Source organism: Poecilia mexicana, unplaced genomic scaffold (genome assembly GCF_051168715.1).
Source record: "Poecilia mexicana isolate PSO_F unplaced genomic scaffold, ASM5116871v1 scaffold_7, whole genome shotgun sequence".
Lineage (NCBI taxonomy): Eukaryota > Metazoa > Chordata > Actinopteri > Cyprinodontiformes > Poeciliidae > Poecilia > Poecilia mexicana.
Genome location: NW_028263376.1, coordinates 25,550,219 through 25,564,670, shown reverse-complemented (window position 1 = coordinate 25,564,670; position 14,452 = coordinate 25,550,219).

Here is a 14,452-nt window from a genome sequence, read left to right as displayed (position 1 = left end):
AGCCGGTGTTCTATCACATAGCCATACGCTGTCAGAATAGCATACATGCAGTGAGTACCATGCCAGTGCATGCGCATTAAGTCCGACCGTCAGTGTAGTTGTCAGTATACGCAACAAGTTATGACGAAAATAAGTAATTAAATTGTTTCTAATATGACATAATGTGATAACTAGATGGATATACATGCGTTGTCGTGGTTTCAAAGTGTGTTTAAAGCAGGTCTGGCTGCAGCTGGATGCCATACAACTGTTAATAACCAAGTGTATGATGATCTACGTCATGATTCTATGTTGCTGATTAAATAAAATCATATGGTAATGACAGCGTATGCATATCTGAGCTAAGCGTACGACTATCTGACAACGTATGCTGATCTGACAGAATACCGTGATCTGACCTGACAGAACACCCGTTCTTTGTTCTTATAATGCTCTGTGTACACTGCATCATTATTTTCTTTTATTATGTACGTTAATATTTAAATTAACAAATAACTAAAACACAAGAACGAAAGAGCACGCAGAGCATGCACATTGCTCTTTGATTGTTTTTGTTCAAAGTGGCAGCTGTAATGTCTGCCATGGTGTCAGACTACCTGGCTTCATGTACTGGGATAGAGAGTGAAAACAGTCACGATGAGCGCCTTCTGTTTGGTTACTTCTTGCTTCTTGCTCCTTGGTCAGTGTTCATGGTTGAGCGTTATTTACCGTCAGGGCATTGCCTCAATTGCTATGTTTAATGGTGCAACAGTGGTGGATTCTTATATGAGCAATATGGGCAAATGCCCAGGGCGTTATATTTTTAGGGCTGGCACGAGATCATCACACTTTTTAGCACATAAATGGAATATTTAATATTGGTAAAATGTATTAAGTATTTAATATCTAGGTGTTTTATGGTAATATGGATCTTTCAGATTATTTTGAGAAGCAATTTCGATCATATTTTACATTTTATTGTGTCATGTAGCGCGGGCCGCTGGTCTTGGTCTTGACTCGGTCTCGACTCCCCTCGGTCTTGGTCTTGACTTGGTCTTGGACCCCAAAAGTCTTGGTCTTGTCTCAGTCTCGATACACTCTGGTCTTGGTCTTGTCTTGGTCTCGGGTTAGGTGGTCTTGAACACAACACTGCCCATTCATCTGTATTAAATCTATTGTTTTTATTGTTTTGATTTAATAGTTCAATATTTGAAGCAATTATATGTAGTGTTTTCATTAGCTTTAGTGAGAAATTGAAAACTGAGTTGATTAAATAAATACATTTCCAATAATAGTCAAATTCATTGAAATGCACACATTGAATCATTTTATAATATTTTTGGGAAATGTAATGTTATACTCCATCCTCTAGATGTCAGTATACACATGTGTCCAAACTTACAGCTTTCTACATGATGCAACCTATTTATTAATTCTACGTTACATGCTCATCTTGTTGTGGAAAAGCTAGTGAATTTAATTACTTTTATTTGCTGTTGAGATGGTTTGTAACTACAGCTTGTAAGTTCAGTAAAAGCTTAAATGATTTCAATTATCTGTGCATATTACACCGTGGCAGTGCATAAACATCCTAATAAAAAGAGCAAACAATGTACAAACTATGGTACACAGATTAAGCAATGTTCATATATAGCCTTCATATATAACCCAATTTTAAGTTGCATTTTCAGTTTAGCTGGAACCATCACTGGATCAAACATTTCAGTGATTCATACTTCTTCTTTACCGTCACATTTCAGGCAGAACAGAAGGGGTGGTGTTTCGTGTTTGTTGTTAATCTCTTTCCTGTGCAGAACTCTACAGCTCGGATCCTCAGAGTCCTCAAAGCTGGGAATTCAGACTTTGTGGATGCAGCCTGTGCAGCGACAGATAGGCCCGCCTGTTTTATATGTAAAGCTTCCAGTCAGAAAGCACAGCCCATAGGGTCCTCACACAACTCCTTTGTTGAAGAAAAAAACTTTTGCAGCTTGGCCCAATCGTCTAGGCGGCTTTTGACGGAGGCTGCACAAGGCAGTGCACGGGCACTGGGTGGGTTGGGTTTGACCTTTTTCTGATTCACTAAATATATGTTCATTACAAAGCTGCAACTCGGAGGGCATCAGGCACAGCTATTTGACCGACCTCTTTTTCTTTTGTTTTTAAACACTTTTTTTTCTGCCTTTTTCAGTACCGTTATCAAAGCATATATAATCAAAAAAGATATATTTCAAAAGCCAATAAGCAATTTTAAAAGACCTTTGTAATAGTTCCATGTTGAATGGATATGTGGCTGCTTAGTGGCAACAGAAAGAGGATAGAGAAGGAATTTTTAGAAGGATTTACAAGGATAAGATTCAAGAGAAACTGAAAACAGTCGCTGCCTCTGAGATAATTGGAATGCTAAAACTAATGAATGGAAGCAGGAAAAATGACTCCACATAGTTAAAAGCTTAGAAAAATATTTTGAGTCAAAATCAATAGCAGTGAGCTAAAAGTCAATCCACCGAGATTGTTGCAGCTATTGTTTGTGAGCATAAAGTTTATTATGATACAATATAATGGCCTTCTACAATAGTTTGCAGTTCATGTAGATGATGTCTGCAGATTATGTTAATTGATCATGTGAAATGATTCTTCTGAATGTGTATAGCCACAATAACTAGTTTGAGCTAGTAATTAGTTTTGGTGGTGCGGTTGGCTGTGTTTTCACAAATACATTGCCATTTAGTCAAAAACATCAATGAGAAGAACAAGAACAGATAGTGTCAGAAAACGTGAGATCTATACAACCACGGCCTGACTACACTGGGGACTCAGTTGTTGGGAGGAACATGCTGACAGATCTATGCATGTCAGTTTCAAAATACTTATGGAAACTGGAGCAGAATTATCTCCATCTAACGTCGACCAAAACTCGAGCGTCTCAAATTGCAGTTTTTTCTACAATGTGGCAAATTAAAAGCAGACTAATTTGCCTAACCCTAACCCCTAACCCTAACCCACAATGGGCTGCTCACCTCTAGGTTACGAGTTTGTGAGGTTTCCAAGCTTCTGCTCTCAGAAGACATTTTTCTTGACTTCCTCCACCTCATCATCTAAATCTTAACTTTATGACCTCAGATTCGAGCTGGAGACTTTGATATGGACGCTTTTATCTTTGGTGAACTGTGTGTTATGTATTGCTCAGTACTCCAAACATAACATATTAAGCGTTTGGTCAGTTTCTGCTGTATTGTCAGGTGCTTTTTATCTTTATAAATATTTTTCGACATTAGACATAAACTTAAATATCATTAGGTTGAACCTGATTAAAAAATAAAAGTTTTGAAAAAAAAAAAAAATGGCTCTGTGTTTTTAGCTCCTATATAGGCTTATGCCAAGCAATGGCAGACAAAATTACCACCTTTTAACTTGCATCATTTGCTGCTATTACTGCTAATAAAGGCTCAGTATTATGTAGCTTCCAGTCACATGGTGCCACTTTATAACCCAGTTAAGTAACTATGTTACCTTCAGTTGTTATAAAATGTTGCATATATCAAACATAAGTAAATAAATTTGACTTTGCAATTTGACGCTTTGAAATTGGTCTCTATGTTTTTAAGAAGCTCCTGCTCTTTCTAACAGTCCTCCTTCAGCATGTCATCACAACAATGCTCCTCCATTAAACCAGTTACAACTGTTCTTAGAAGCATTGCACTGAGAAGTAATCTGTATGATGAGCTCAGGAGATAAGCAGTTCCACCTGGTGTTTGCTAATTGCTGCTGCTGCTGCTCCTGCTAGTCTGAAGGAACTGAGTGGTGAGGCAGGGGGAAGGGTGCTCTGAGAGGCAGAAGATCAGCTGGGAGACTGCAACATCGAGGTGGAGCTGTGTGGAAAAGGTGAGAGCAAGCATTTTAAGCGACAGCAAATATTTTAAGCTGTCACAAGAGATTTAAGGATTCTTCAAGCATATGTAGACTCCAGGTATATTTTTGAAGAGGCAATAACATTATAACATGATATAAAGCTCAAAAAAGTTGACATGAAAGTTCACAGTTACATAACACCCGCATTCCCCCCTTTGAAATATAGATAATGAATATAGATAATATGCTCTGACTCAGCACTTCCTACTTGGGATTATCCCGGTGTGTCAATCACTGACTCATCCCAACAGGAGTACTTTGATGTACATAAGAGCTTAGTGAGTTGACTATTAATTGAACATAACATTAGAGCCAATCATAGCCTCCAAGCTCCTCATCCCGTATCTACACAGCTTCAGTGAATGGCCTCATTTTAGCCTCTTGGGCGTGTTATCATTGCAAATGAGTTGGTTATCAACAAAACAGCAAAGTCTATGGAGCTCAGACTAATAAACAGTCCTAGTTGGATGTAAGCACTTTGTTGCTGTACAGAGAGTTATTTTTGCTTAGATGTAACATTTTTTATATATTTACTTGAAGACTGTGGAGTCTTATTTTCACAATATAGAAACGTATATAAAAAAGGTTTCTTTAGCAGTGCTTGGTCAGTTTATTTTTCAGGTGGTTCAGGGTAACATATTCAATTTGTAACAAAGAAAGCTGACAGGAAGACCCTATCTAGTTATGCTCCCTTGTGCTGTAATTTCCTGTTACATGGGGCATTGCCTTGGTTCTTTAGGAAAACATTTTCTTTTTGAAGAATAAATTAAAAACATACATTTTAATAAGGTGTGCTTAGAATTGGCCAATGAGACCAGAGGAAAAAGATAAAAAGGAGATTGTACATCTGAAAAAGGCTGAGGACAAGAGGAGGGAGAATAATAAAGAGAGGACGAAGAATAATTGAAGGAAGAAAGGACTTGTAACAGCAAGTTACATTTTATTTATTCATTTTTAATTGAAGTCACCAGAAAATGTAAAATGAAATTGGATGCTCTGGGCAAATCGGTCGGTAGCATGCTCTGAATGCAATGCAACACACAGGTATGATTTTTAGTCTGCTGTGCAAAACAATGCAAATACTACATCTCGACTGGCTGCCTGTTATTCCACATAATGAAACTACCTATCCAATCAAGCATTTTTCTATGCAATCAGGTAGCTGCTCGAGGCATTTCAGAGTTTCTTTGAAGATTGAAAACAAAATTGACAAGCCGACTCAATAACAAGTCACACTATCCACACAGTTTTATATAGTGTTTTTTTCTTCTTACTAGTCAGAAATTCACCACGCTTCCAACGACTTCAGACATGTCCTCATTTCTTGAGTGTAGGCTGTCTGTGTCGTTCATTTAGACAGAATGTCTATGGTCAAGACATTTGGTGAATAATTTTTAAAATTTGCAGTTAACTTGTAGAAATTAAATCTGATCCTTTTTCACATGTGTATCAGCAGCTTGAATGATTTATATGAAGATATATACCGTTAGATTAACATTTAACAAAGCAGTAAAGCCAACACGTCTTTATTGCATGGTTCTTCCGTGTTATGGGTCAGTATCATTGTGAGTCCTTCTCGCCCATCAACTAATTTCCATTTCATAAATGGACCAATCTCCTGATTCTTATCTGTTAGAAATGGAAATAACTGGTTCATAATTGGTCTTAAGCACAATTCCATTCACTGTTTCTTCCGATTCTTGAGATTTTATTCGAGGCAAATTCATTCATCTTTGGTGTCTTTTAAGAAGGCCTGAAGGAAAACATTGACACCAAAGGAATCCCTCTGCTTTTTTCAAAGAATGATTTTTCCCTTTTTTCTCCATGTTTGAATATTTGTTTTCACTAAATCTGCACTGAAAATTATCATGTAGCCTTAAGTGCAATGCTGTAAACTTAATTAATGTGGCTACAAAACGTTGAGGCAGACAGACAAACAGATCTTGTTGTTCTCACCCTGCAGCTGCTGGAGATATTGGTTGACAGTGTCTACAAAGTTAAGAAAAAAACCTGCTGTTGTGCATTGACACAATAAAATATAATGACATCTTCCTGTTGCATTACCATGCCTTCCACACAGCAAAGATGAAATCAATAAAGCCTAGTCGATAAAAGAATGGTACCATTGTAGAGATTAGATAGATTGATTGATTTTTTTTATTTTCTTTCGTTTGCTATGATATTGGGAACACAATAGGTAACAGCGTTTTTGGTACAGCCTGCTCACCAAAAATTGTCTGTGATTACAGCTTTTAGAAAACGAAGAACAGAAAATAAGGGCTCTGTCGGGCAAATTGAAATGATGTGAGACTGGACTCCTACAGTTGACTAATGTCTGTTTAAAATGACTTTTCTTATTCTTACCTAAAGTTTTGTGCAGGGCCTCGCTGCATGAACACTCAGTATGACAGATTGCTGCTTGTTATCAACTCATTGCAATCAGTTGTCCACTGTTGCTACATGCTGGTTCAGGAGGAGAGACTGCTGCAAAGTCAGTAACTTGATGTAATCAAACGGGTTTCCTAAGATAGAACACATTTTTTTATCAGTTTGAATAAAAGACTGTACTTAAGTGCTTTGCAATCTGTAGAATCAAGTTAGAATGAATGCAATTTAATACAAATCTGAATGAAAATCAGACTCATAAAACATTTCTCTATATAAATTTAATGTGTCACTTTTGCTGTGAAATGGTGCAGTACAAGTAAACAGAACTAAATTGAATAAATTGAGATGTATTTTCTGAATGCAATTGTTACAGATACACAGATCACAGAAACCCTAATAAAAATTGCAGCTATGTCTTTTATAGCAGTTAAAGTTGACGGTACTGAGTTAATCTCCTACATTAAATATGGCAAATTTAGTCTTCCAGTAAATCAGACTAAATAGTAAAGCCCTGTCTTAATAAAATTTCTGAAAGCCTCTGAGGTTTGGAGAGAACAAAACACTTCTTGAAGATCATGTTTGGCATAAGGTGGCAACCTAAATGCAGACACCCAGTCGAGAGGTGATGGTAGTAAGTTTAATGAGGCAAGAGCACAGGTTAAAAAGTGGAGAGCAGAAGGTATGCAATCCAGCACCGACTGACAGCCAATGAGGAGCTTACGCACTCAAATACTGGTGAGTTGATTACTGGATGGAGAACCAGTGGCTCATTAGTAATGAGTTGCAGCTGAGAGATGAGACTAGAGAGAGAAAGAAAGAGAGAGAGAGGGAGAGAGAGAGAATGGCAAAGGGGGACGAGGGAGAACAGAGGAACTAGGAAAGTGAAACTGAAGCAAATAACTATCACAAGGATCTAAATAGGACATTTAAAATAAGACTGAACTGAACAAGGCTGAGCAAATCACAAAAAGGAGTAAACCGATTGGGAAGATATACTAAGTGAAAAACAAATCCAAAACTCAAGTACTGAATGAACTGAAAGAATAAATAGGCTGGAGGGGGAACAACAACACAAGCTGAAGTCTACAACCAGACGGGATATGACGGGCACACACCAAAAAGACATGCCACACTTTTCAGATTTTTATTTGTACAATCTTCACATTTGTGCACTACTTCATGTTGCTTTACTGCAAAAAAATAAAAACAATTAAAAATCCGCAGAAATGAAGTTCTTTACCGTACTGAGACAAAATGAAAAGAAAAACTTAGCAACGGCAAAGAATGCTTTTGTGAAACACTGTACACCAGCTGTTTTACGCAGATGTTTGAGCCACATTTGTCCATTTGGATATCCAAGCATTAGACAAAGCCACATGCTGGGCTATTGAGGCAAACTTGATCCCCTCCCAGTGCTTTGTCAGAATCCCTGCTTCTTTGTGAAATGCAATCCATCACATAGGGTCCGTCGCCTGGGGGCTCTCATCGTCTTTCCCAACCCATATGCCTACACACACTACCAGTGCCACATCACTACTGCAAAGTGCATTTGGCATGCTTTAATGCAGCAGAACTGACTTATCTTGTCCTTCCCTTCTTCTTCAACCAAGAAGCTAAACACCCCCACTTTTTTTTTTTTTTTTTTTTGTCTGTTACTTTTTCCTGCTTCTCTCCTCCTATTATTCCTGCACTTTAGAGGCAGTTCCTGCTTCGGTGAACTGACCATACAGTACATGACTTGATCTGACCTGAAAGCTACAGGCTACAGCTATTATTGCAATATTAGAGACCAAGAGTGAGGAAATGGAGATAGGCAGGCGGGCGGGGAGGGGGGGGACAGAATGAGTCAGGCAATCCCAAGTATGGCGTAATTCAACAACAATGCCGGAGCCGTCACCAGCCCCATATCCTGAGGTTCTGAGAGGACGGAGAGAAAGTGGGGTTTTGTGAGGGTGGGAGAAAGTGAGGGAGGGGAGGTTAGTCCCATCAGTCAAGAGGAGAAGGCGTGCATTTGTACGCTGCATCGTTTGATGTTCTCCCCGGTTTCTCTCCCCCCCTCCATCCCGAACCTCCAGAGTAGCTTTTCCAGAAACCGGGGTGGGCAAATCAAAGCGACTAAGAGGACTCTCGTTTTGCGGGAGGAGTCGAGGTCGACTTAGTGTCTGGAATCCTAACAGTGTGCGGCACACCGGTCAGCGAAGCCTCGCCGGTCACTTCGCTGTGGATAAGTCACTCAGCGGGAGCCCCGCCGTTCGCCAAAGACGCGTCGCTTATCTGCGTCCCGCACCGGCTCATAAAGCTGCCCCACTGTCATGAATTATTCAGTCAGTCAATACAGGTGACTCCAGTGTCCCTCTTTTTTTATTTTATTTTTTATTTCTACTCGTTACTGAAGTCTTTGAGAGTGGCAGGAAAAGACAGAAACTAGCATTGTGCGCGCAGGAGGCGGGTGTCGGTGTCAAAGATGCAGGTGGGTCGGTGCCGTGTGGCTTCCAGCGTTTGGTCTATGTGGCTGCTCTTACTTTTCTCAACTCAAAACATCGGGGCAACTGGAGTTGGAGGCACCCACCAGGGCATCCCCCCGTCCGTGTAAGTAGTCCGTTGTACTTTTAAAAGAATTGCCAAAATATACTTAATTCCGGGTTGTTGTTTTTTGCTTTGTTTCATTGTGGATTGCAGTTCTGTAAAGCTGCTGCCTCATTTGGTTTATTTGCTACATGGATTTAAACTATAATCAATACAAAAAAATAAAAATAAAACAAGAAATTGTACGAAGTGTCATTTTATGAGAAGGCGGCAATATGAGACAAAGAGAGGAACAAATGGAGTTTCTTGTGCTTTTAAGACACTGCTTCTTTTGTTCATATTTCGCAGCAGTATCTTGGTTTTTATTTTTATTTCTGAACCTTTCTTGCGTGTGTGCACACCTGTAGGGTTAAGCTCTGGGCCTCTGCATTTGGTGGGGAGATGAAGTCCATCTCTGCAAAGTACTCTGGGTCCCAGCTTCTGCAAAAGGTGAGCTGATTTACCTCCTACGTTAGCTGTCCAGGTGTACAAAAAAAGACAATGCAGAGAGAAAAAAAGGTCTTCAGAAGGGAGCAAGAGATCTTGTTCCAAAAACACATACAAAGGATCTCTAATTTTTCTAAACTGCATTTTCTGTAAAAAAAAAAAAAGATATGGAAGGTCAGCTAGTTCAATAGAGTTGAGTGACATATATTTCACAAAGTATTTATAATTTTCATCATTTATTCTATGCGAAGGTAAGACTATGTAGCACTCTTTCAGTAACAATATTTTTGAAAGGATTATTAACTCACTTATGTCAGCATGATCAACCAACCTATGAGCAGAAATCATCTGAGTTGTACAATTTCTGAGATTTTCACCTCATATTTAAGGACCTGTCCTTTTTTAGCCACTTGAGAATGGGTAATGCATGTCAGCATTGTAGGCGCAGATTTAAAAGCTTATTCAAAACATGTGCCATTTAAATAGATGTCAGCTCTAAAGCACTCTGGCTGATCCATTCAAATACACACACACACACACACACACACACACACACACACACACACACACACGCATATTCGTGCACATTCAAAAATTAGTTTAGGAAAAGAGCAAATTTTATTGCTATCCAGCAGAGTGTTTCCTTCGTTTCCATCCCCATTCCTCTTATCTACCTTTTTATACCTCTTTGCAGTCTTTTATCATTGCTTTTCCACTTTGTTTGGTGGCATTAAAGCAGGATTTGAGTGTGATGAAATGCAAATTTGCCTAATGGAGGGTCAGTTGATGAAGCTTGAGTTAAAACTGGCTAATGGATGAAAGGGCAAAATGAAACCAACCTTTAAGTGGGCATGCAAAGACGCAGGGTCAAAGGTTCAGAGTGCTGGTGACGGCAAGGAGCAGCTCAAGAGGTTTAACTTGATGCATCGACTGAACCTGCATCTGTCACTTTCATTTGCCCTGCACACAGGCTCAAGATCCCACTTTTCTTTTTATGGTCTTGTGGATACAGTGTATATTCATAAGCACAGTCACCCACATGCATGAGCATCAGGAAGTGATAAGCAGATGAGTGGTGTTATCTTTTTGACAAGAGAAAAAAAAAAAAAAAAAACGTCAGTTCACCCCTCTCATCTTTCCCTGGCTCCCAAAAGGAGATAACCCTCCCACAGATAGACGACCTTCTTATGAAATGCAAATGAGGACCAGGGGGTTAATGAGTGAAGAAAGGCAGAGGGCCACTTTGTTAATAAAGTGCATCTTTGGCAGCAAAATTGTTGTGGTGCAAATGTGCAGTTCTTAACGTGTGCAAGTTGCATAAATCTGTGCGTAGATTAGAAAACGCTTCCCGGCTTCCTCTGCGTTGATGTTAGTCTAGTGTAGTGCATGAGGAGGAGCTACAGCTGACCTAAGGCTACAAATGCTTTTAAACAGGCGGACAGGCTGAGAGACATGATCTGTTGTACTTGGAGAGGAGGCTGGTCTCGAAGAGAGAAACGACTTGTGTGCGTGTGTATTTCTGAGAGTGTGTGCAGGTTTCCCCTGGGCACAGGACAGATGGACTCGGTCTCTCTTCAGTTATTTTTCTGACCCTGGCGTAACTAAACTCCCATGGAAGTAGCACTTCATCTGCATAAGTTTTACACACACGCGCGCGTGCACGCACACCATGTGCCGTCAAGTCTTTCTCTTAATAATTTTTGTCTAGATTAATGTCAAGATGTCATAACAAAGACATTTTCAATAATGTCAACTTTGTATTAAAAGTGTCATGATTTACCAAATGACGCTTTATGACAACAGTCATAAATATTCGTGAAGACTTATTCATGTTCATGACAGGTGTTATTCACCAACCTTCAAATAAAGTGTTACCGGCTGGGTTTATGTAACATTTGATTTTTAACAAAATATTTATACCTGTATTTTATAAAAAATAGTGGTTGACTTTCGGCATTTATTTTGAAGTATGTTGGTCCTGTTTACAACTATGATTTTCATGTTCAAAAGCAATTTTTTTATGTTCCATCTTATATTAATAACTTAACAAAATTGTTTTTGACTTCAAAGACTAGAGTCAAGACTGCTTTACATTTGATTTATACGTTGAAAATTTGTATAGTAAAATGCAATAAATTAGTTGTGATGTACAGAAGATAAACATTAGCAAGCTCAAGAATATGTTTAGCTCTTAATATATAATAGCAAAGGTTAGTTATAAAGACTAAATGATATGTCAATTTATGGTCTTAAATTGCTAAATAAAGTCTGCAAATTGTTTGTCGAATGCTTTAATTTTTATATCACTTTGGATGAGCTAATTTCAAACTAAGTGTTTTGTGTTCTACAACCACATTTCCTGTGGACTTAGAATTTAGTTTTGTTTCAAAATTATGTGAAGAATATATTAAATACATTAACTTTAATATATTTTACACTATAATTAATATATGGTATAGAGTACAGACTTTAGTTTTGGGTTAACAAAATATTGGTAAATTTGACATAAAAAACTGTTAAATTATGGAAAATATTTTGATGGAAATTCTGGAAAAAAAAGAAAAAATACAGAAAATGTCCTAACTTTCTGCCAGGATATTTTCAGTTTTTTTTTTTTTTTACAGAATTTCCGTCAGAATTTTTCCGTAATTTAAAAGTTTTTTCCCCTGTAATTTAACATATACAAACTGTTAAATTATGTCCCACCACCACCACCACCACACCCACTCCAGGTGACATTTTACTAAATGTCTCTCCTTCGCTCCCTCCTTTGTTCCCCTAACCCCCCACCCTCCACCCCTCTAACGATGAGTCAGCCCCCCACCTTCTCTCCTTCTTCTTCGAACCCCTTCTAATTATACTCTAGCCCCCCCAGTCCGCCACCGTTCCCTCGGCCCCCCATTCTGACTCTTCGGTACGCTCTACCCACTTTGCTCTGACTAACAGCGGATGACTAAAGGTTTCCAGTATTCTCGGATCCAAAACTTGTCAGCACTCTTAAGGCCATAATCATCCACACCCGTAAGTTTTGAAGTTCTGGTGAAGAACGCATCCAGTTTTGACGCTTCTGACAACGTGTCACTCCGTTGGTAAGAAAAAATCCTTTTAACACTGTTAGGCATGAGGACTCAAAGGTCTGTCCAGACTAGGAGCTAGGTCCTGACTCGGAGACAGGTCCTGTCTCGGAGGCAGGTCCTAACTCACAGATCTGTCCTGACTCGGAGGCAGGTCCTGACTCGGAGAGAGGTCCTAACTCAGACATCTGTCCTGACTCGCAGACAGGTCCTAACTGTGAGGCAGGTCCTGACTCGGAGGCAGGTCTTAACTCTGAGGCAGGTCCTGACTCGGAGACAGGTCCTAACTCAGAGATCTGTCCTGACTCGCGGACAGGTCCTAACTGTGAGGCAGGTCCTGTCTCTGAGGCAGGTTCTACCTCTGAGGCAGGTCCTGACTCGGAGGCAGGTCCTACCTCTGAGGCAGGTCCTGTCTCTGAGGCAGGTCCTGACTCGGAGGCAGGTCCTACCTCTGAGGCAGGTCCTGTCTCTGAGGCAGGTCCTGACTCGGAGGCAGGTCCTACCTCTGAGGCAGGTCCTGTCTCTGAGGCAGGTCCTGACTCGGAGACAGGTCCTACCTCTGAGGCAGGTCTTGTCTCGGAGGCAGGTCCTGACTCGGAGGGAGGTCCTAACTCTGAGGCAGGTCCTGTCTCGTAGGCAAGTCCTGACTCGGAGACAGGTCCTGTCTCAGAGATCTGTCCTCACTCTGAGGCAGGTCCTGTCTCAGAGATCTGTCCTCACTCTGAGGCAGGTCCTGTCTCGGAGGTAGGTCCTGACTCGCAGGCAGGCCCTGACTCTGAGGTAGGTCCTGACTCGGAGGCAGGTCCTGTCTCGGAGGCAGGTCCTGACTCAGAGATCTGTCCAGACTCGGAGGCAGGTCCTGACTCAGATGTCTGTCCAGACTCGGAGGCAGGTCCTGTCTCAGATGTCTGTCCTGACTTGGAGGCAGGTCCTGTCTCAGATGTCTGTCTTGACTCGGAGACAGGTCCTGCCTCAGATGTCTGTCCTGACTCAGAGACAGGTCCTGCCTCAGATGTCTGTCCTGACTCGGAGACAGGTCCTGTCTCAGATGTCTGTCCTGACTCAGAGACAGGTCCTAACTCTGAGGCAGGTACTGACTCGGAGGCAGGTGCTGTCTCGGAGACAGGTCCTAACTCAGAGATCTCTCCAGACTCTGATGCAGGTCCTGTCTCGGAGGTAGGTCCTGACTCACAAGCAGGCCCTGACTCGGAGGCAGGTCCTGTCTCAGATGTCTGTCCTGGCTCGGAGGCAGGTCCTGTCTCAGATGTCTGTCCAGACTCGGAGGCAGGTCCTGTCTCAGATGTCTGTCCAGACTCGGAGGCAGGTCCTGTCTCGGAGGCAGGTCCTGACTCACAAGTAGGCCCTGACTCGGAGGCAGGTGCTGTCTCGGAGACAGGTCCTGACTCAGAGATCTCTCCAGACTCTGATGTAGGTCCTGTCTCGGAGGTAGGTCCTGACTCACAAGCAGGCCCTGACTCGGAGGCAGGTGCTGTCTCGGAGACAGGTCCTGACTCAGAGATCTCTCCAGACTCTGATGCAGGTCCTGTCTCGGAGGTAGGTCCTGACTCACAAGCAGGCCCTGACTCGGAGGCAGGTGCTGTCTCGGAGACAGGTCCTGACTCAGAGATCTCTCCAGACTCTGATGCAGGTCCTGTCTCGGAGGTAGGTCCTGACTCACAAGCAGGCCCTGACTTGGAGGCAGGTCCTGCCTCAGATGTCTGTCCAGACTCGGAGGCAGGTCCTGTCTCAGATGTCTGTCCAGACTCGGAGGCAGGTCCTGTCTCAGAGGTCTGTCCTGAATTGGAGACCGGTCCTGATTCGGAGACCGGCCCTGACTCCTCCGAGTCAGTACTGATCTCTGAGCAGACGAAGCTTAGAGGCCTATCTAAGCGTGGACTAGACACAACATTTAGTCCACTCTTAGTGGGTTCTTTCCTCTCCACTACATCCGAATCGTCTCCACAACAGGCAGCCTGTTTGATGCACCTCCATGCCTTTTGAAGAAAGTTTTCTTTGAAATGGATTTTCCTCGGTCTTGCTAGAGTTCTGCGAAAGGACTGTACAACCTTGTAAATAACTACAGGGTTGTC